The 20,581-nt window shown below is 35.3% G+C and overlaps 1 long non-coding RNA gene and 1 pseudogene across 2 annotated transcripts in view; both read left to right on the forward strand.

Moving 5' to 3' along the window:
- LOC135321751 (uncharacterized) overlaps positions 1–20,581 on the forward strand; it is a 116,022-nt gene that overhangs the window by 24,643 nt on the left and 70,798 nt on the right. The window contains exons 2-3 of one of the 2 annotated variants that reach the window (XR_010381790.1): positions 19,631–19,753; positions 19,997–20,088. This is a non-coding gene — a long non-coding RNA (uncharacterized LOC135321751). Of the gene's footprint in view, positions 1–19,298; positions 19,754–19,996; positions 20,089–20,581 lie in introns of those variants that run through there. The other variant, XR_010381789.1, reaches the window with a different exon arrangement.
- On the forward strand, positions 1,384–2,718 carry LOC105103467 (high mobility group protein B1-like; annotated as a pseudogene).

Below are 20,581 nucleotides of genomic sequence, written 5' to 3' on the forward strand. Positions count from 1 at the left end.
GATAATGGCATTCTGTCACCATCGAACTCGCAAGGTGAATTCCCTGGAGGGGAAAGAGAATGTCTTATCCTAAATGGGCAGCTAATGACATACTTAAAAGCACAGCCAGTGAAAAGCGTTACTGGAACAAGCACTATACAAATTTGTTTGAGGCCTCGGATTCATTGATTTGTTTATGGAGGTGTCTTAGATTGATGTATCTTTTACTGCCGTTGCCGAGTATAGATTGAAGACCTATCGAGCACATCTTATTTGGTGAGAGTTCCCAGAGGGAGTATCAGAATTAGCGGCCTCCATCAATAATGTATGAGGGTATCCTGCTTGGTTTAAAAAAAAAAAAAAAAAAACAATTATATAGGAATGGTTTCTCTAATGTTGTTTATATTGCAGCCAATTCTTATTGTCAGTGCTTTACCCTGAAGAAACAAACAAAACTGCATGTCCTTAACATTGACATGACTGTCCATCTCATTTGTATGTAATTTAGCTGTGTGTAAACGAAGAAAGTAAGTGAAGAATTAAGCAATTAAGGAGGGAATTGATTTTCTACCAGCCAAACTTGATCACCGTATTTTTTGTCAACTTTTCTCTGTAATGGCATTGATTCCCCACTTCCATGTCCTATGAGTATAAGTGAAAACACAAATTAAAACTGAAGCACATCTTTATACAATATGCAATCTTGTGTTTGAGCAGAGAGCCGATTAAGGTAGAAGAGGGTAGGAAATGAGACCAACAGTCCTAGAGGAGAGTGAGTACAGGTCAGTACACACATGGCCTTCAGTCGAGGATCTGTGAGACACCCAAGTGATGTAAGCATGAAAGTGACAGTCCCTCATCCTGGAAGAGTTTAGAGTCAACTGAGACAAACTGACACTTAGGTATTTTTAATAGAATTTTTTACATAACTATTAGGATGAAGATGTACCAGAATCCCACACAAAACACTGAACAAACTGAGTTAAGTGCAGAGCATAGAGGAGAACTCTAAAATGAAAAGAAATATAAATAGGAAAACGACAAACACATTTAAATACACTCCAGTGCACATATCCGTAACTTGTTAGTAAAAGGGAACATTTACTATATTTACCACATACTATATATTTCAGTGTAGTAGAAAATTATTAATGATAAAACAGATGAAAATTTCAGTAATTTTAAGCTGTCTTCATGTCACCTTATAATTGAACTATCTCAGTGATACACTTTTGGTCAGGTAGCTAATAGTTGTAATGATTTGGAGTTTATTGCTGGAAATTGCAGAAAAGAAGAACACAGTAATTTAGATTTATTTACAGATTATAACCTGTAATCTCTACTGCAGATTTAATCAGCATTAATCATCATACATTGGTGATGAAAATCGGACACTTACAGTTACTAAAAGTACAACAGTGTGCCCACATCTATCATACTATCTCATTTCACTTTTGGGATCTCTGTGATCTCCTTACTGTTGGACCAATTGAACTAAGCATTTGAAAAAAATAATTTTAAAAATATTTTATTGGTTTCTGGTCAAGAAGACAGAGTAGTAAGACCACCAGCTCTCCCTCTGTCACGATCACAGCAAAACCACAACTGACTGCTAAACAACCATCGATTAAAAAAAGACTGGAACAACCATTGCAGTACATTGAGCTCCATAGAGACAGCGCCGGGGCACATGAGAGCCGGACGGGCACTGGGCGACTCTGTGCCTCGCTGAGGAAAAAATAAACATGGGCAAAAGAGATCCTAAGAAGCCGAGAGGCAAAATGTCATCGTATACATTCTTTGTGCAAACTTGACGGGAGGAGCACAAGAAGAAGCACCCAGATGCTTCAGTCAGCTTCTCGGAGTTTTCTAAGAAGTGCTCAGAGAGGTGGAAGACCACGTCTGCTAAAGAGAAAGGAAAATTCGAAGACATGGCAAAGGCGGACAAGGCCCATTATGAAAGAGAAATGAAAACTTATATCCCTCCTAAATGGGAAACAAAAAAGAAGTTCAAGGATCCCAATGCACCCAAAAGGCCTCCTTCGGCCTTTTTCTTGTTTTGTTCTGAATATCGTCCAAAAATCAAAGGAGAATATCTTGGCCTATCCATTGGTGACATTGCAAAGAAACTGGGAGAGATGTGGAATAACACTGCTGCAGATGACAAGGAAAAGTACGAAAAGGATATTGCTGCGTATCGAGCAAAAGGGAAGCCTGATGCAGCAAAAAAGGGAGTTGTCAAGGCTGAAAAAAGCAAGAAAAAGAAGGAAGAGGAAGAAGATGAAGAAGATGATGAGGATGAGGAAGAGGAGGAAGAAGAAGACGAAGAGGAAGAAGATGATGATGATGAATAAGTTGGTTCTAGCGCAGTTTTTTTTTCTTGTCTATAAAGCATTTAACCCCCCTGTACACAACTCCTTTTAAAGAAAAAAATTGAAATGTAAGGCTGTGTAAGATTTGTTTTTAAACTGTACAGTGTCTTCTTTTGTATAGTTAACACACTACTGAATGTGTCTTTAGATAGCCCTGTCCTGGTGGTATTTTCAGTAGCCACTAACCTTGCCTGGTACAGTATAGGGGTTGTAAATTGGCATGGAAATTTAAAGCAGGTTCTTGCTGGTGCACAGCACTGATTAGTTATATATGGGGATAGTAGTTTTTTCATCTTTAGTTGTCTCTGATGCAGCTTATACGAAATAAGTGTTGTTCTGTTAACTGAATACCACTCTGTAATTGCGAAAAAAAAATGTTGCAGCTGTTTTGTTGACATTCTGAATTTGTCTAAGTAAATACAATTTTTTTTAACAACAATAAAAAAAAGACTGGAACCTATCAAAAAAGATCTTCTTCAACTGGAGACATAAAGAGGGAACCACAGTGGGATGATAAATAACAAGCTTATACTATATAGCACAGGAAACTATATTCAATATATCATAGTAACCTATAATGAAAAAGAACATGAAAAGAAATACATGCATGTACATGTATGACTAAACATTATGCTGCACACCAGAAATTGATAACAACATTGTAAACTGACTATACTTCAATTTCTAAAAGTTATTAAAATATTTTATCATTTAATCTTAACTATTTTTAACAGAAGGATTGTGATGGTTAATTTAATGTGTTGATTGTGCCACGGGATACCAGACTACAAATTATTTTTGGGTGTATCTGTGAGGGTGTTTCTGGGGAAGATCAGCATTTGAATCAGTAAACTGAATAAAGCAGGTAGCCCTCCTTAATATGCGTGAGCATCATGCAATCTTGAGGGGCATGAGTAACAGAACAAAAAGGCAGGGGAAGGAAGAATTCACTCTCTGCCTGGCTGTTGAGCTGATACATTGGGCTTCTGTCCTCAGACTAGGACTTAAACCACGAGAGCTCCCTGTGCACTTGAACTAGAATTTGTACCATTAGTTCTGATTCTGCTGGTTCTCAGGCCTTTGGATTGAGGCTGAAACTACACCATCTGCTTTCCTAGGTTTTCAGCTTGCAGACAGCAGGTCATGGGACTTCCCAGCCTCCTTAATTACATTAGCCAATTCCTTACAATAAATCACATGTATATTATATAATAAATCATATCTCATATATATATTCCTTATGGTAAATCGTATATTGTATATATGATCAGTGTCAAGATATCAAGATGTCTAGTCTTTCATGCTGCTAATAAAGAATTCTCATGTTGCAGGTCATCTGTGTGGAGGTACAATAGTAAGTTAACAACAGTTTCTCTGTTGATGAGCATTTCAGTTCATCTTTTGTAGCATGTATATATCATTGGATTTGTTATCTCACAAATATGAGTTAATTTGGTTGTATATTTGAGATTATCATTTTGCTTTACAAAAAGTTTGCAACAATTGACACTCATTTTTATCTTCAGGATATGCTAGGTTATGTTGACTTAACAAAAAAACCAAAATCTCAGATTAAAACCAGGTTTATTTCTCATTCATGACACATCTCTTTGATGGGTAACTGAGGGTTTTACTCCAGCTTTCCTCACTACAGGAACCCAGGCTAATCGAGCAATGTTCATCCAATCCGTGATTTGACAAATTACAGCCCACATGTCAAATACAACATGCCATCTGTTCTCATAAATAAGTTTTTGAGAAACAGCCACACCCATCTATTTACATGTTCTTTATGACTACTTTTGAACTAAAACAGCACAGTAAAACATGTGCATCAGAGAGCCTAAAGACTGCCAAGCCTAAAATATTTGCTCTGTGACCCTTTTCAGAAAGTTTATTGACCCCAATCTGTACATTTCTTTTGCTGACTGTGGTAAATGGAAAAAAATTGGGTCTGTTTTTTTTCTGGCTCTTAAAGTTTAATTCCTAAGTTGATTGAATTTCATCGCATTTTATCTTTTAAGCAAGGGATCATGTGTTCTATTTACTTTGACTTATTTTCAGGTTAGCAGTATCTGCCTGTTAATTTTATTTTGTAAGGACAGCTAAACTGAGGATAAAGAAATTGGATCACATTATTTTTCCCTTAGAAAATTTCAGTCTTTATTGTTTTATGATATTGAATATTGATAAGAAGTCTGAGACCGGTCTGATTTTCTCTTGCCTACTTCCCACAACTCTCTCCCTCTTACTTTTGTATGCAGAAACTATTTTATCTTGAAAATACAGCATTTTAACTAGGGTGTGTCTCAGTGTGTTATTTGTCCTGAATAAGCCAATCAGGCTTTTTTTTAGTAACACAATATCGCTTTTCAATATACTTACTTAATTCTTCCTTCATTGGAAGAAAATATTTATGTATTTATGTATCATAGTCAAGTTGATGCATAAATATATAAATATCTCTTATAGCCTTTAATATTTTTTCTATTCCATGTGTTGGGTAGATATCTTTGTTCCCCTCACCCACAATATTCTTTCTAGTTACCTTAGTTAGTTCTTTTTCCAATATTTGATGTTCACTGTAATTTTTAAGTCCTTTCCCTATGCTGTTAATTTATTTCAGCCATTTTAATTTTCTTTCTGGTCTCAGACTCATTGTTTTTATAATATTGTTGCTTGGTTCATGATTTTGTTCTTTATTTCTAAAATCTCCTATTCATTTGATTTTGTGCTTTTATCATTTCATGTTTACTCTCTCATTTCATTAGGTATGCTGTCCTTAAGTTCTTCTGTGGAAATGACCAAAGCAATAGGGTTATTTTTGTGTGTCTGGATTTTGTTTAATCTGAAAATTGAGTATTTCATCACTTTGTGATTTTTACTTCTTTAGGTTTCTTTCTTACAGTGTTGCGGATAGATGTCATTCTGCCTCTTTTCCCCTTTCCTTTGTTTCACACTTGAACAATTTTACTAATATTTTGTTTTTCTGATACGATATGGTTCAGTTCTCCTTAACTCTTTTACTACATTATCTCAGACTTGCTTGTCTCCCATCTAATATTTATTTAAGAGATATGAATTGTTTATTCTCTCTGGTTTCCTAAGAGCCTGATCATGTACCAGTATTTGTGTCAGAAAAAGTAGGAGTGGGTTAGGGTCGAAAGTGCTAAATTAGAACTGTGTATTTAGTTTGAGAAGTGGAAACTTGTCAGGAGTTCTGTTACAGGGCTTATACCACCTGGTTGGAAAAAACTGTATCCTTTTTTGAGATAGTCTTGAGCTTTGAATTTTTTTCCTCAGTGCATTTGGATCCTTTCCCTTCTTGAAAACACACAGCCAGATATCCTTATCAATTGACTTTGTTGGTTTCTGAGTTAGGGAATTCCAGGATCAGCCAATCTTTACTCTGTCGCATTATCTAGGATGTTAAAAACTATTACAAATGTTTTAGTTTTGTCAATTTTGGAAATGTTTCAAATCATTTTTGGAAGCAAGTAATATAAAAAGTGATAGAAATGTTCTATCTTTTTGGGAGAAATATGGTTCTCCCATGTAAAATCTTTATCAGTAGTTTGAAAGTGTGACTTCAGGTTATGCCAACAAAATATCTTGAATTAAATTTAAACAAAGCCTTTTAAACAGATTTCTAGCATAGTTGTTTTTTTTTTTTAATAATCAGTTCACTGCTTATTATGAAAGTAGTAAGAATATTAGCTGGCAAGGTAATATAAAATTACAATGGAAAGTTCATACTTGAGTCAAGTAGACTTGGGTTCACCGTTGGTTGCTTCTGACCGATTGACTTTGGGTGCCTCACTTTACATCTCTGAGCTCTAGTTTCCTCTTACATTATCTGTATCTTTGGGTAATTGTGACTTCAACTGTCGGTGAAGTGCCTGGTATAGTCTGTCATAGAATGTCCTCAATAAATAGTAGTTGTTATCACTAGTTAATAATTTAGGGTTTTATTGAGTTTTAATAGAAGTGTAAAGTGACAGCTATCCTGTAACTTTGCCATAGATGTAAAAACATAGAGATTTACATACATGCTGTAGCTGCATCTTGCCACAGTAAGATAAGAAAACTAATTTTTGAAAATTCTGAAAGTCTGAAAATAAAACAATGTGTGTAATAGACCTGAAATAGTTCAAGTAAATTTCACTGTGCAGTGGAGGATAAATGATTTTTAAATTTTTCAGTTATTTTTTTAAACTTCCCCATTGATTCTCATTTGTTCCCACGTGAAATAGTAATTTCAGTTGAAAATCTCCTAACAAATTTGTATCCATTTTAATTTAGTTTAGAAAACTGAAACTTTTAACAAAATATCTTTTGGAGTCACATATTTTTCAGCTTTTCTTCTTTGATAATCAATTCTCTCAAACTTCCTTTGCTGCCACTTATAGATGGAGACATGAAGTACATGAATTGATTAATGTACATTAAATTAACAAAATTGACTATTGAACTCTTCAAAACCCTTCAATGTCTGCCAAAAAAATAATTAAAAAATGTTTGGACAGAGCAGTCTTGTGCCTAAACAAACTAGTAATAACTAAGGATGTTAACATTTTTCTCAGTACATTTGTTAGTTTCCTACAGGATAATCAGAAAAAAGATATCTTTTCATACACTGGTTATGGGTGGTTCATTTTTTTCTGCTTATATTTATTCGTTACTTTTACATTTTAAAGAAATCAATAGAAAACATTTTAAAAAGCAAAAGCAAATTTAGTTTAAAGCTTTCTATAGGAAAAGTACACTTGAAAATAAGAACATGTGATTTACAGAAACATTTGATTTTACAGAGAAAAGAAGTTCTATAAATGACCCCTACCTAGTTACATTATTTCAGTGTTCATAGGAATTATGTTTGTCTGTTACTCATTTATTGCTTTATTTTGAATTTGTACCTTTTTTAGATATTCACTTTCTACTTGTATACATCAACAAATCTATTTCCTTAGATATCCTTAGCATATCCTCCCAGTGATCTGCTAAAATCAAATTCAGAGGGACAGCTGCTATGAAATTTTGGCAGATTTTGTTAAACTTGAATTGCCTTTTTAGTGTCGCTATGGACCTGTGGGCCTGTGACTTTTAATCTGTTGTGGAAACAGAAATATTACATTACATCCATATTTATATTTTTCTATGAATATTTTTCCTGAAATAATTGATTTCTGCCTTATAATGCAAAATAAGGCTTTATGCATTATGAAGTGTTCTTCATCATTTTACTGAGAAACTTATTTTCAGGATTCTAATAAATCAATGTTTATGTACAGAAAAGTTTTATGGGCAGTTCTTAATCTGTAAGTGCAGATTTCACAAAGTACATAACTTAAATCCTTAAGTGCAGGTTTCACAAAGCAAGACAACCTGGCTTTGAACCTCTGAGAAGTGCTTCCAAGTGATAGCAGTCCACCCTTTAATATCATTCCACCAGTGTGTGTCACCTGTCTTTCAGCACTAGTTCCTGCTAAGGATGCTGCTGTCTGTGGCAGGCTTACCTCTCACAGGGCAGCTGAGCTTCTCAAAAAATGTAATCACTATGTATGAAGCAATATAAATAAAAAGATAATGCATACTTACTGATGTAGAGGGTGTTCAGACTCTTTCATTACCTCTGCCTTTGTCTTTTCCCCCACTTTCAGACACTGTAACATCTCAAATGCATTCTGCGATGGGGAGATTATAAGCAGCATTCTCATAGTCATTACCCATTGACTTTAGACTTTGACAGTAAGGATAAAACTCAGCTGAATGCTTATGGGACTAAATATGACCTTTCATATTGTATATATTCAACAGAATCAACCCAAAATACATCATCGGAAAATGAATATTTAGTAATCCATTTTTTAGATCCAAGAGCCATTGCTCTTTGAAGGATCAGCTTATAACTATTTTTCCCATTCTTTATCTCACTCATATGACAATTATGATGTCGTACTTGGAAAAACCAGAGCCCTCTCTAAAATGGCATATGGCATTTAAAAATATAAATCTCCATTTTCAGTGCTTGAATAAATCTAATGATTTTTTTCTCTTGAGCAAAGAGACTTTAATGCCTTCCTGGTGTGTTTTGCAGAGCACTGGATCAACATCACACATGGAATATATTTGTAAAGAGACAGACAGAATTATGTCATACCCAGAAGGGATAATAATCAGGTAACAAGCCTGCATTTGCTGCATTAATCATATTTTTGTGACTAAGAGAATTAAGAATAGAGTTGGTTATTAGACTCACGATGACCTTGTTCTCAGTCTCCAGTTTTGGTGTTGCAAGTCTGTTGACCTGTCTGCACATTGTGTCATTGGTAGAGTGAGGGTAATAGTGCATAATACCTCCTCATTGGCCTAGGGTTGGAAAGTAAAATGCCACATTTTGTGTATTACTTGAAAACTTTCATACTACTTGGGTGCTGATGGCTCTCCCTGGCAAAGAAAACTGGCATATCCTCTTTATGATGATTTGAAGAGGATTTTAAGTGAATGATTACATTAATATTTTAAGGAAATTGCACATCATCTTGATTTAGGGTTATTAGCATTAAGTAAAAATAAAAATGTAGCTATTAGGGGTATTAAGAGTGAGGAAAATGATAAAATTAAATTTTAAGGAGAGGATCTGGTTTTACGTAAGATAATGTTACATTACACCTGGTAAAATATAATTTAGTAAATATTTTTGCATATAATTTAGCATCTAATTGGAAATGATAGTGACTAGAAATATCAGGGTTTGTTAATAAACTTTTGGGATAAATTTGATGAGACAAGTGTATTGAACAGGGTGATTGGGATACTCATTGTGAACAAACTGTCAGTTGAACTAGAATTACAAGCACTGCACTTATAAGATAATAATTCACATTTGTTAATTAAAATCATGTAATAGTGATGCTCATAATTGATAAAACTCAAAGGAGTTTGAAAAGCCATGGATGAAGCCATGGAAAAGGCATGGATGACCTATTGAGAGATGGTCAATTTCTTAAATGATACCTCATTGCAAAGCAGATGCACATGTCTGTCAGTGTTTGCTTGCATAGACAGAAGAATGCAGGATGGAGTAGAACCTATGTTTCCTTTTAAATTAAAAAAGGTAGATTTCGCAGCCATTGCTCATTTTTCTTGTTAGCAGAACCCCAATTCTATTCAGGCATTGGATAGTCAACTACTAAAGAGAAGGTCAGTCGTATATTTCAAAATGCACATACCACTGGCTAATTTTGCTCAGCTAAGCCAATGACTGTAATTCAATTTCCATGCTGATGGCTGAAACATGTAACTGAATTCTGGCCAACAGATACGAGAGAAAATCTGCAAGGGGGATTATGGAAAAGACTGTTACTCTCACTGATAACAGGGAAAAGTAGAGGCAAAATCAAATCTTCTGTCTGATGGATTCTTTCGTGACACCTGAAATTTTGGCAGTCATTTTGGGGCACATGAGTAGAGCTAGTATAAAAGAATTAATCAACATGCATGTAGTCAGGGAAGAATCATAGAAAGAATGACTCATTATGATGTAATATAGCCGGTAAGTTAGCCAGCCATTCTGCCTCTGATCTTCTTTTTATATGCAGTATTGAGTTTCTGTGCTGCAAAGTCAGTTTGGTGTGGTTCTTCTCTTACTTGGTATTCAATGTATTGAAGCACTTACTTATGTTAGGCATTCTTTCTATCAGATTGAGTTTGAAAGTTCTGAAAGTTTATATCAGCGGCAGGGTTATATAAATCAGGATTGCATTCGTCTAAATTGTAGGATGACTTTTAGTTAATAGTACTCAAATTTAGAACGGAGAGAACCTTAGATAACATTCCGATTTTTTATTTCCACCTCACCATTTTACAAAGAATACAGTGAACTCCAGAAATAGTAAACCAAAGATAGCTTAGCTTTCTGTATTTACAACTTTATTTAGAGCTATGTTTAAACACTTGTTTTTATTTTTAGTTCAATTTTATTTACATACACTGTGCTTTTTCTAGAAGCATAGCAACTAAATCAAATACCTGACTTTAATTATTGCCTCAAAGCCTTGTTGTGTAGTTGAGCCTTCTTTATAAAACTTGGTGATATTTATGAATTTTCCGTATTAACCAACAGACTGGGCTTAACTAGTGGTGTGGGGTAGTCACTGTCCATGGTGCTATAGTAGTGGAAAGAAGAAAAGAACTTTCTAATTATGACTTGATTCTTACTTTTTGATAGTCGACAGTCATAGTCCCACGGTATCATCAAAATAAAATTTATATACTAATTATTGCCCTTTTAAAAAATAACAAATTCATTACATTTGTCTTGAAATTAAGATTCTTAAATTGTCCTTATTTATTGTACTGGTAAGAGTTTAAAGATCTTCTTAATACATTAGTTTCTAGATGGTCTGTAAAATTTTTAAATTATAATGGGATAATATAGTAATTACACAATTGAGTTTTGCTTAGAAGTTGTCAGCACTGGTTTAGAAATTGCAATTAGATGTGTTTTCTTTAATTTTTTCACATATACTTAATTCACTATTATTTAGATTAAATTTAAGGAAAGTTTTGAGTTTCCTCAACATACTGTAATGTCCTTACAATGGCCAAAGAGACACTGCATGATCTGACCCCCCTAACCTCTTTCATGACCTACTGAGCTCCTCCTCTTTCACTTGTTACAGCAATAGTTGCCTTCTTGCCATTCCTGGAATATACCATATGCTCCAGTTTCCCATCTTAGCTCTAAATTGTTGCCCTTTTTCTTCAGGGATGCATGAATTCACTTCCTTCCAGTTGAAATGTCACTTTCTCTGGGTAGATGGCGAAAATAAAATTGGTTAAAAATATTGACCATTTGATAAAAAGTCATATGAACTATGTTCATAAACCCCCTGAGCTGTTTTAATGTCACAGGTGATAGATGTACCATAAGCTTCTTTGACCCTAATAGCACAAAGCAGCTCCTTGTAGTTATTTATTCAGCTCATGTACTAAGACTTTACATATTGTTTTGCATGCATACAACTTGGTAAAAGGACTAATCTTTCCCTCACTTTAGAGATGAAAAAAGGACCAGGTAACTTTCCCAAGGCCAGTTGGCTTGGAAGTAGTGAACCGGGAGGGTACATGGTTTGAAATAATACATTTTTCAAATATCTAAAAAGCATAACATTTATTTTTAAAAAATTACAAAAGGGATAATTGAGCTTCTCTTCTTCTCCCTAGCAAACTTTACACTTTTTTTTTTCTTTGCAAGTACTTTCGAATACTTTTCCAAGACAGGTCATATTATTTTGCTTCAAAATATTTTCTTTTTTTCCCTAAACTACTTTAAGATACAAGAATCTTTGTTCAGTCTTGTGAAAATTCAGTAAAGCATGACTTTCCATAAAAATATAGAATTTTGTGTTATCCGGATCTACAAAATTCTGTAAATTTAAGGCTGCATTGTTGAGTCCCAGGAACATCAGTTCTCACACTGATTCTGGACTCCAGCTCAGTTTCGGTTATGGCTGTATTTTTTTGTAAAGGATATGAGCAGTACCATTATTTAAAAGAGAAGAGATTGCAAGACTCTCTAATAATCCTGAAAGAGGAATTAAGTAAACTGTGAAGATCATGTCTGGGTATGATCCCAGTGCATCCAAGAAAAGATTCATGGTAACACAGGAACTTCTAAGTATCTCTGTATCACCTGAGCACAGTGGTATCAGCCTAGCTAATTTAGAAACTTCAACTATATTGAAACAACTGACTTCATTAAAACATGGTAAATTTATACCATGGAAATTCAGCTTTTGTGTGAAAATGACTTACATTAGTCCAAGACTACATTCTCTGCCCAAAAATATAAAGGCAATTCTTGAAACATTGTTATTTACTGACCCTGAAATAAACAGTTTTTAAAAATCAAAATTAAGATGAGAGTTTGAGAGGAATTTTTTTTTTAAACTTAGGGAATATCTGTTATCATGATACTGGGCAAGCAGGAAGACTGAAGGGAAAATGATGAGGGCTTTTAAAATGAAGAATTTCTGAGGCACATATGCATAGGTGAAAACAAATGTTTTTCTCCTAAACTCCATGATTATTTGCTTTGAGAGACAGTTAACAGTAGTTTCCCACATATCTACTTGCTTTGATACGTTGCCTATTGAAGAAGCAATTTTGTGCCAAATAAATGGTTTTTCTGACCATGAACCTGATGGCTTGGGAGTAATTGCCCTGCCACAGTTTATTTATATACTTCATTCTACACTTCACTTTTTCCACTGCCTCTTAACCATCCCTCTTCAATTTGTAATAGTGGTTGATGTCTAAAATGTCTAGCCCTGAGGAGACAATCCTGAAATGAAATAAAACACTAGGAGCATAATGCCACCAGTAAATTAGACTCCTGATAGTTGAGTTGCCTCAGTCTAAATGGAATGAAGGTACAGCTTGTCCTAAAACAAAATTAAAAAAAAAAAAAAAACTTAAAAAAAAAAACCTGCATTAAACTGACCAAAAAAGAAAAATGGCTTGATTATTCAGATAGGATACTGCTCAGAAAATGTTGCCCAGGACTTGGTCTCTCTGCTTCTTAGCACTGATGGCAAAATCGCCTTCTTTTTGATCTAAGAAGAGCATGTGCCTTAACTTGATGCTTCGGTTACTTCTTATCTGCTGGCTGAATGGCATTCCCAGAGCCCCCTAGCATTACTCTAACAGCAGAGGTGAGCACAGGATAGTGGCTGAATAGCAACTGACATTTTAGTAAAATCTTTAATACCATTCAGACCTACTTAGCTATAAAATAGCTTTGCTTTTCTTTTCATCTTTTTTTTCTCTTTCCTTACTCTTTTGCATTGTCATGAGAAAAGCTGAGGTCACCTAAATGCTTAAATATAGAAGCTTTCAGATATCGTTATTGGTAAGAAAAACTATACAGCTGAATGGTTCATTGAAAATATTTGAAACCCAAAACTCAGAAAATGAAGTTTTAGGCATGAGGTTCATAATTTCTATAGAAGAGTACATTCTAGGTAGCTATATGGGCTTGAATTCGCTACTCCTTGTTAATTTATATCCTTTTTTTTTTTTTTTTGTCACTTTCGTCATCTGTCTTCCCCTGCTGCCACATATAGTTTCCACAAAATGCTCCACTTCCCCCACACTCTGGGTTACTAGAATTAGAACTCTACTTTTTGTAGTAGCTCCAAAGAAAAAGCAAGACATGGTAAGCTCACTGAATTCAAATTTTATTTTGACTTTTTCTGTACGAGGAAACTGTAGACTAGATTAGAACAGTTTTTTAAAAATCAAAATTAAGACAAGAGCTTGCAAGGGAATTTTTGGGAAAAAAAACTTAGGGAATATCTGTTATCATGATTATCATGACACTGTGCAAGCAGGAAGACTAAAGGGGAAGTGGTGAGGATTTTTAAAGGAAAGAATTACTGAGAAGCATATGCATGGGTGAAAACAAGTGTCATTCTCCTAGTCCAGAAAACAAAATTTCTGAACAAATTTTCAGGATCTTACCTAGTCACCTCAAAGTCACCCATGCTTTCCATCACTATAACATGACACATTATGTAGTGATCTTTAGATCTCTAGAATCTTTAAATTGGAAGACAGAATAAAATTTCTGATATTTGCCTTTAAGGTAGTTTTTCTCCCTCCCTCCCTCCCTCTGTCCCTTCCTTCCTTCTTTTCTTTTTCTTTCTTTCTTTTTTTAACATTGTCTACACATTCTATTTCCAATTACCCCAGATTTTTGGACTCTCACAGTCTTTTAAATCCACATGTGACTGCCAACCATTTAATACCCATTCTTCACCAATCCCACCTTCTGGAGACCAAGACACTGGAGCTAATTAGATGATACCTTAGAGACAGAGGCAGGTATCTTTGGTAGATTTCAGTGTGTTCCAGTGTTTAGTAATTCACTCTCCGCTCATTGCTTTGTATATGTTCTGTTTCCCAAAGTGGGGAAGTGACTACCACCTCCTCCTGGGTGTGGCTCCCATGAAGATTCATGACTTTCAGCAACAGCTCACAGAGTTGACTGCTCCCTCTTTTGGAAACACTGGCTTCTCTAATTTACAGGACATCACACTTCCCTTATTTTCTTCTTACTTCTCTGACTTTTCTTCCTCAGTTTTTTTGTTTGTTTGTTTCTTCGTATTCCTCATTTTACCCTCTAATCTAAATATGGAATGTATTTGACTATGTTTTAGAACTTTCTGTTTACTATATACTACATAATAATGTATACATGATAATATATTTCCTCTCCATATACAATGTATCATCTCTCTGAGTAATTCATCTCTATATATGTAATATAGCTTCTCTACATGGATGCTAATGTATCAGTCATTAAAATGCTATTGAAAAAAGGAATATTATATCCAAACAGATTCATGTGATATTAATTTCTAAAAACTTGGAAAACAGTTGTGATCAAATAGCATGTTATAAAATGGATAATTTCAATATTAAGATTGTTTACATTTTTGAGAGGTGGGATAAAGATTTTTTTATCTTTTTTATTATTTTATATATTTATTTACTATATATGGTATATGTGTATCATAATTCACATAAACTTATACACAATAGAACAGCAAAAAAAAGTTATTCTTTAAAAAGTAATGGATTAAAGAATAAAATAATTCTTAAAAATTTTACACATTACTTCATTAATGTTTATTTAGCTTATTTTTAGATACAGGTTTTATTAGACTCAATAGATATTACTATGACACTTGTGATGGAATGATAAGTGATTAACACATGATACATATTATAAAAATTTTAATCATATTTGGTAGTTCAAGTGACCAGATCACTAAGTTAAAAATATTGCTTATTTCTCACTAAATATGCTCATCTACCTAACTGTATTTTCCATAACTCCCCCACACTACTTTGAACTTTTCCAAAGATTTGGAAATTGGAAGTTGGAATTGGAGAATTGGGAGACTGTAATTGGAACTGTAAATTAGAATCAAGGTAACATAACCTTTCTTAAAACGGTGTATCAGCTTTCTTTTGACACCCTTAATGCTGCATAACAAAAGACTTGAAAATTCAGTGACTTAAAATAAGAAGGCTTTATTTATTAGCTCATGAGCCTGCAATTCAGTGATTTAAACTGGGCTTGTCTCGGCAGTTCTGCTCATTTTGGCTGGACTTATTCTCGGAACTGGGAGTCAACCAGCTGTAAACTGATGTAAGCAGGCCGTGGGAAAAAGGGGGAAACCAGCTCTTTTTCACAAGTCCTTAATTGTCTAGACTGAGCTGTTTGTATTAGTGATGGCAGAGATGCAAGGGCACAACTGAAAGCTTGCAAGTGCTTCTCAAGCCTCTGTTTTTAAAACTCTTGCTAACATTCCATTGACCAAAGCAAGTCTCATGCCATAATCCATAGTAAGAGTCGGAGAGTACTATTTGGTTTTAGGTCAGAAAACATGGACATTGGGTGGGGAGTAGAATAAGTAATAAAAACAATCTACCTCATATGTTGTGAACACATCTTATGCTACTATAAGGGGCCACAGTCCACTGCGGATCATATTAAACTAAACATACAAAACATTGCTCCTTCAAAAATTCTCATTCAAGATGTATAGGTGTTCAGAAATCCATACAGATGATTGAAATGTATAACCTGTCTGAGAATCATTGGTCAAATAAAATTACTACCAGGATGGCAATTTGATTGACTTAAGCAGAGTATGCTTATATTTTTGAAATTGTCAAAACTGTTTACCAGGTTCAAACCATCCATTAAAATTTTGGGAGAAGTAAGCCATGGCTACAAGGGAAACTTTCTTCATTAGGTCTTGTGATTTATCCCCTGTGCTTTTCAGAATAAAAAAGTCAAGAATAGTAATATGTCTAACTTCAATAAAATGTTCCTCCTAGATGCTGTTTCGTGTTTTCACTTGTTTTTACTACGTACTTCATCTTATAAATCCTTTTTTTCCCCTTTATCCAGACTTCCCAAGGGATCCATCTTCATTCTATGACTTGTTCTGATTCAATGGCCTATTCTAATAATAACTTAGTGATAAACTCTGACTAAAGCCTGTGCCACAAAGTAATTTTATCTTTAGTATTTTAGTGTCATTTGGATTAATGATACGAGAATGTCATTTTCCAATTCCATCATAAAATGTTATTTTAGTATAAATGTCTACAAGCCAGGTTAAAATTACAAAAATGAGAAAAATATATATGAAAATTGATTCATGAATATATATAAATACATAGCAGGGCTCTACAAAGTTTTAATATAGGCAGAAACATAAACTACTTTTTTCTTTCCTCTTTTCCATTTTTTAACGTACTTAATTGGCTGGCTTTAAAATAATTTCTAATAAAGAAACTTGAATTCTTATTTAAAAAGGTTATTTTTGGTGGTCAAGAATATTATTGGTATAGTCACATTTTTTGTCTATCTTTGCTTTTGTTGTCTGTGCTTTGATGTTTTGTCTGTGAAATCATTTCCAAGACCAGTGTCATGAAGCTATTCTGCCTATGTTTTCATCTAGAAGGTGATGTTTAAGTCTTTAATCAATTTTAAGTTGATTTTTGTGTGTAGTGTAAGATCATGGTTCAGTTCTATCATTATGCATGGGAATATCCATTTTTTTCAACACCACTTGTTGAAGAGATAATCCTTGTCTCATTGTGTATTTTTGGCACTTGTGGAAGATCAGTTGATCATATGATGTGTGAATTTATTTCTGGGTTCTTTATACTCTGTGCCATTGGTCCAACTGTCTTTCCTTATGTGAATACCATACTTACATACATACAGTTGTAATTACTGTAGCTTTGTAATACATTTTGAAATCAGGAAGTGTGATGCCTCCCTCCAGCTTTGTCCTTTCTTCTCAAGATTTCTGGGTTATTTAGGGTCTTTTGTGGCTCCAAATTTATTTTAGATTGTTTTCTCTACTTCTATAAAAAATGCCTTTGGGATCTTGCTAGGGATTGCACTGAATCTGCAGATTGCTTTGGGTAGTATGGACATTTTAAATGTTAGATTAATTTAAATGTTTACTTCCAATCAAAGTAAAAAGCTTCGCCACAGAAAAAGAAACAATAGATTGAAACAACTAAGGACAGCAGTAAAACAAATGAGGCCTTGAATAGACATTTCTCCAAAGAAGACATGTAAATGAACAAGAGGTTTATGAAAAGATGCTCAATGTCATTAATCATTAGGGAAATATAAATCAAAACTAATTAATATCAGGTGGATATTAAAAGGAAAAGACAGTAAGCTGTCACTGAGTATGTGGAGAAATTGGAACCCTTTACACTGTAGGATGGGATACAGAAATGAGGAAGCCGCTATGGAGAACAGTATGAAAGTTCCTCAGAAGACTACAGATAAAACTGCCTTATGATGCAGCATTCTCACTTCTGAGTATTTATCTTAAAAAAAAAAAATGAAATTAGAGTGTCAAAGAGATACTCGCACTCTCCTGTTCACTGCACAACCCAAATACCCATCGGTGGGTGACTGGATGAAAAATGTGATATAAACATACAAAGGAATATTATTCAGTCTTAGAAAAAAGGAAATCCTGCAATGTGTGAAAACATGGGTCACCTTTGAGGACATGATGCTCAGTGAAATTAGCCATCCGCTGAAGGACAGATGCTGCCTGAGTCCACGCTGGATGCTTTAGGTACCTACAGTAGTCAGACTCACGGGAGTAGAGGGCAGAATGGTGGTTGCCAGCGGCAGGAGGGAAGGGAAAGTGGGAAGCTTCTAACCAATTGATACGAAGTTTCAGTAATGCAAGCTGAATAAATTCTAGAGACTTGCTGGGCACTGTTACCCCTAGAGTTAACAGTGCTGAATTATATACTTAAAAATCTATGGAAGAGGCTGGATCTCATGTTAAATGTTACCACACTAAAATACAAATAAAAAAGAGTATTACTGGGTAAAGCAGAATTAAATGCCATATTTGAAGAAGCTATTTAAATGCTTGATCTACCTATTCAAAAGTTGAGGCCTGGTTTTGGAAAGTTGGGCCAGAGAAATTCTGAAATGCTCGAGGCGTGTTTCTTGGCACCATCTTGCATCACCTTTTCTGAGTCTGAAGCCAAGACTCATGGCTTAAAGAGCGGGATGTTGATTGTCAATGTGTTACTAATCAAAAGCTAAGCCCTCGGATTTCTAAACCAGACATCTTTGCAAAACCATTGCAGTTTCTTATTTTTCTTCCTGTATCAGCTATTCATCTCATACTCCTGAAAAGCAGTGCATGACTTCATTCATTATGATCTGTGCTTCAGTTTGAACAACTCAGGAATATTCATCAAGATTTGCCATTGATCAGTTAAAGATGTTCATAAACAAAGCCAATGAATAATTCACATAAAATGGGGTACATGTGCTCTAACGATGAATAATCATGAACTGATCTGGAATTTGTTAATGACTGATGAATATTTATCTCTAGATGGTACTCCTGTGCAATTCACAATTCCATGAAAACTGTCTCCTTTTAGATTTCACTGTGTACTTTTGCTGAAAATGCCTCTGGGACCAGTAAGTATCTTTCCTAAAGGATTATGATACAATGAAAATTGTGAATGTGATGTCATCTGCAGAACTTAGTGAACACACAAAAAATTGAATTTATTTCCAGAGTCTCAATCTGGCTGATTTTTACCTTCCCCATATGATCTTCCTATATGACAGGGAGATTGCTATGTGAAGTTCGCTTAGCTAGTCAGATGTGAAAAATTTGAAAAAATTAATCAAACTGAAAACCAAATGCCGGAAATAACATTTTCCTCAAGCAGCCACTGATCTTCTGCCAGGTGCAGAATGGGCTGCCCTTCAATGAATGTCTTCTGAGTGAGAGTGCCCTCTGGCCACTTGCAAATTGGAAATTTCACAACAACTTTGGAGTTAGTATTTATTAGACAGGAGATACTTCAGCCCAGAATTGTCATCAGCTGGCCCTTCTCAGGACGAGGAGAATTAACAAGCATTGCTTTTGGAACACTTCAAGTGTTCCAAGTGCTTGGCAGTCGTTTACCGGTTAATCCTCCTTTGAGGGAGGTCAGCCCTCGGCTTGAATTTTCACATGAAGTATTTCACACAGATGTGAAATCATCTCTGAAAGGCCACAGTGCAGCAAATCTGGGGTAAAAGAAATAATCAGAGACAGATCTGGGTCCAAGTGAGGAGCAAGAAATGTACGCCTTTGGTTTGCCCATGTGGACGTTCTTTCTGCTTGCTTCTCCTATTCCAGACACATCCAGGAGTCAATGGAGTCTTCGCTGCAATCCTGAGAGGTTGATGCCAGCATCGTCTCTATGGCACTGATGAGGAAACTAAGGCACACGGTGTCAATCAGTTGTTCAGTACACAGCTAGTAAGTGGTGGAGCTGGAATTCAGATCCATTCAGCAGGGCTTCAGACTGGGCTTGTAACCACTATGACATATGCCGCCTCTACTTCCCTGTGGTGCCTGTCCTGCTCTGCCTTTGTCCTGCCAATCATGGTCACGCCCCCGTATCCAGTCCACCTCGGCAATTAACTGTATATATACATTTCTGCCAAGTTTTCCCAACAAAGGTTGTTCTATGTCCGGTTACTCATTGCTTTTCTCTGGTAGGGAACTGCTGAATTACCCCTGCAGTGCACCTCTGGTTGTTCCCTTGAAGTCTTTTGAAAGAGAAGCCTTTGGAAATTCTTTTAAAACACCACGTAAGTAGAGACATACTGTGTCCCTTTTAAAAGTCTAGCTCTTTGGAAAAAATGTGGACTTTTTAGATCTTTTTTTTTTTCTCCAGAAGAATCCTGAAGTATATCTAGCCCCTTAGAAAACTGGGAAGCTTTGGTAGTTAAGCCAGGGAGAGGATGATAGCTGACGGGGTGTGCACACGGTGGTGGTGAGGGGGCACGGCACCAGCAGGGCAGGTCGCGTGCTCTTTCAGACTCTCTGTCCACAATGCCAGGACGTTGTCAGAAGGGCAAGTGGGGTGTTCTTTTGGGTGATTTCAGGCAAATTACTTTGAGACTATAAATTCCACTGATGTCACACATTGGGTGGTTAAATTCCTCAATTTATAATGAAAGTCAATGGTTGCTATGAGGTCAATCTTTATTCATAATAATTCTTCCATCTGCGGAGAGATGGGGGAGACCTATTCTGCTGTCCTTAGAGATCAGGACTTTTTCCCCTCTTTAAGTGTTTATC

Source organism: Camelus dromedarius, chromosome 7, assembly GCF_036321535.1.
Source record: "Camelus dromedarius isolate mCamDro1 chromosome 7, mCamDro1.pat, whole genome shotgun sequence".
Taxonomy (NCBI): domain Eukaryota; kingdom Metazoa; phylum Chordata; class Mammalia; order Artiodactyla; family Camelidae; genus Camelus; species Camelus dromedarius.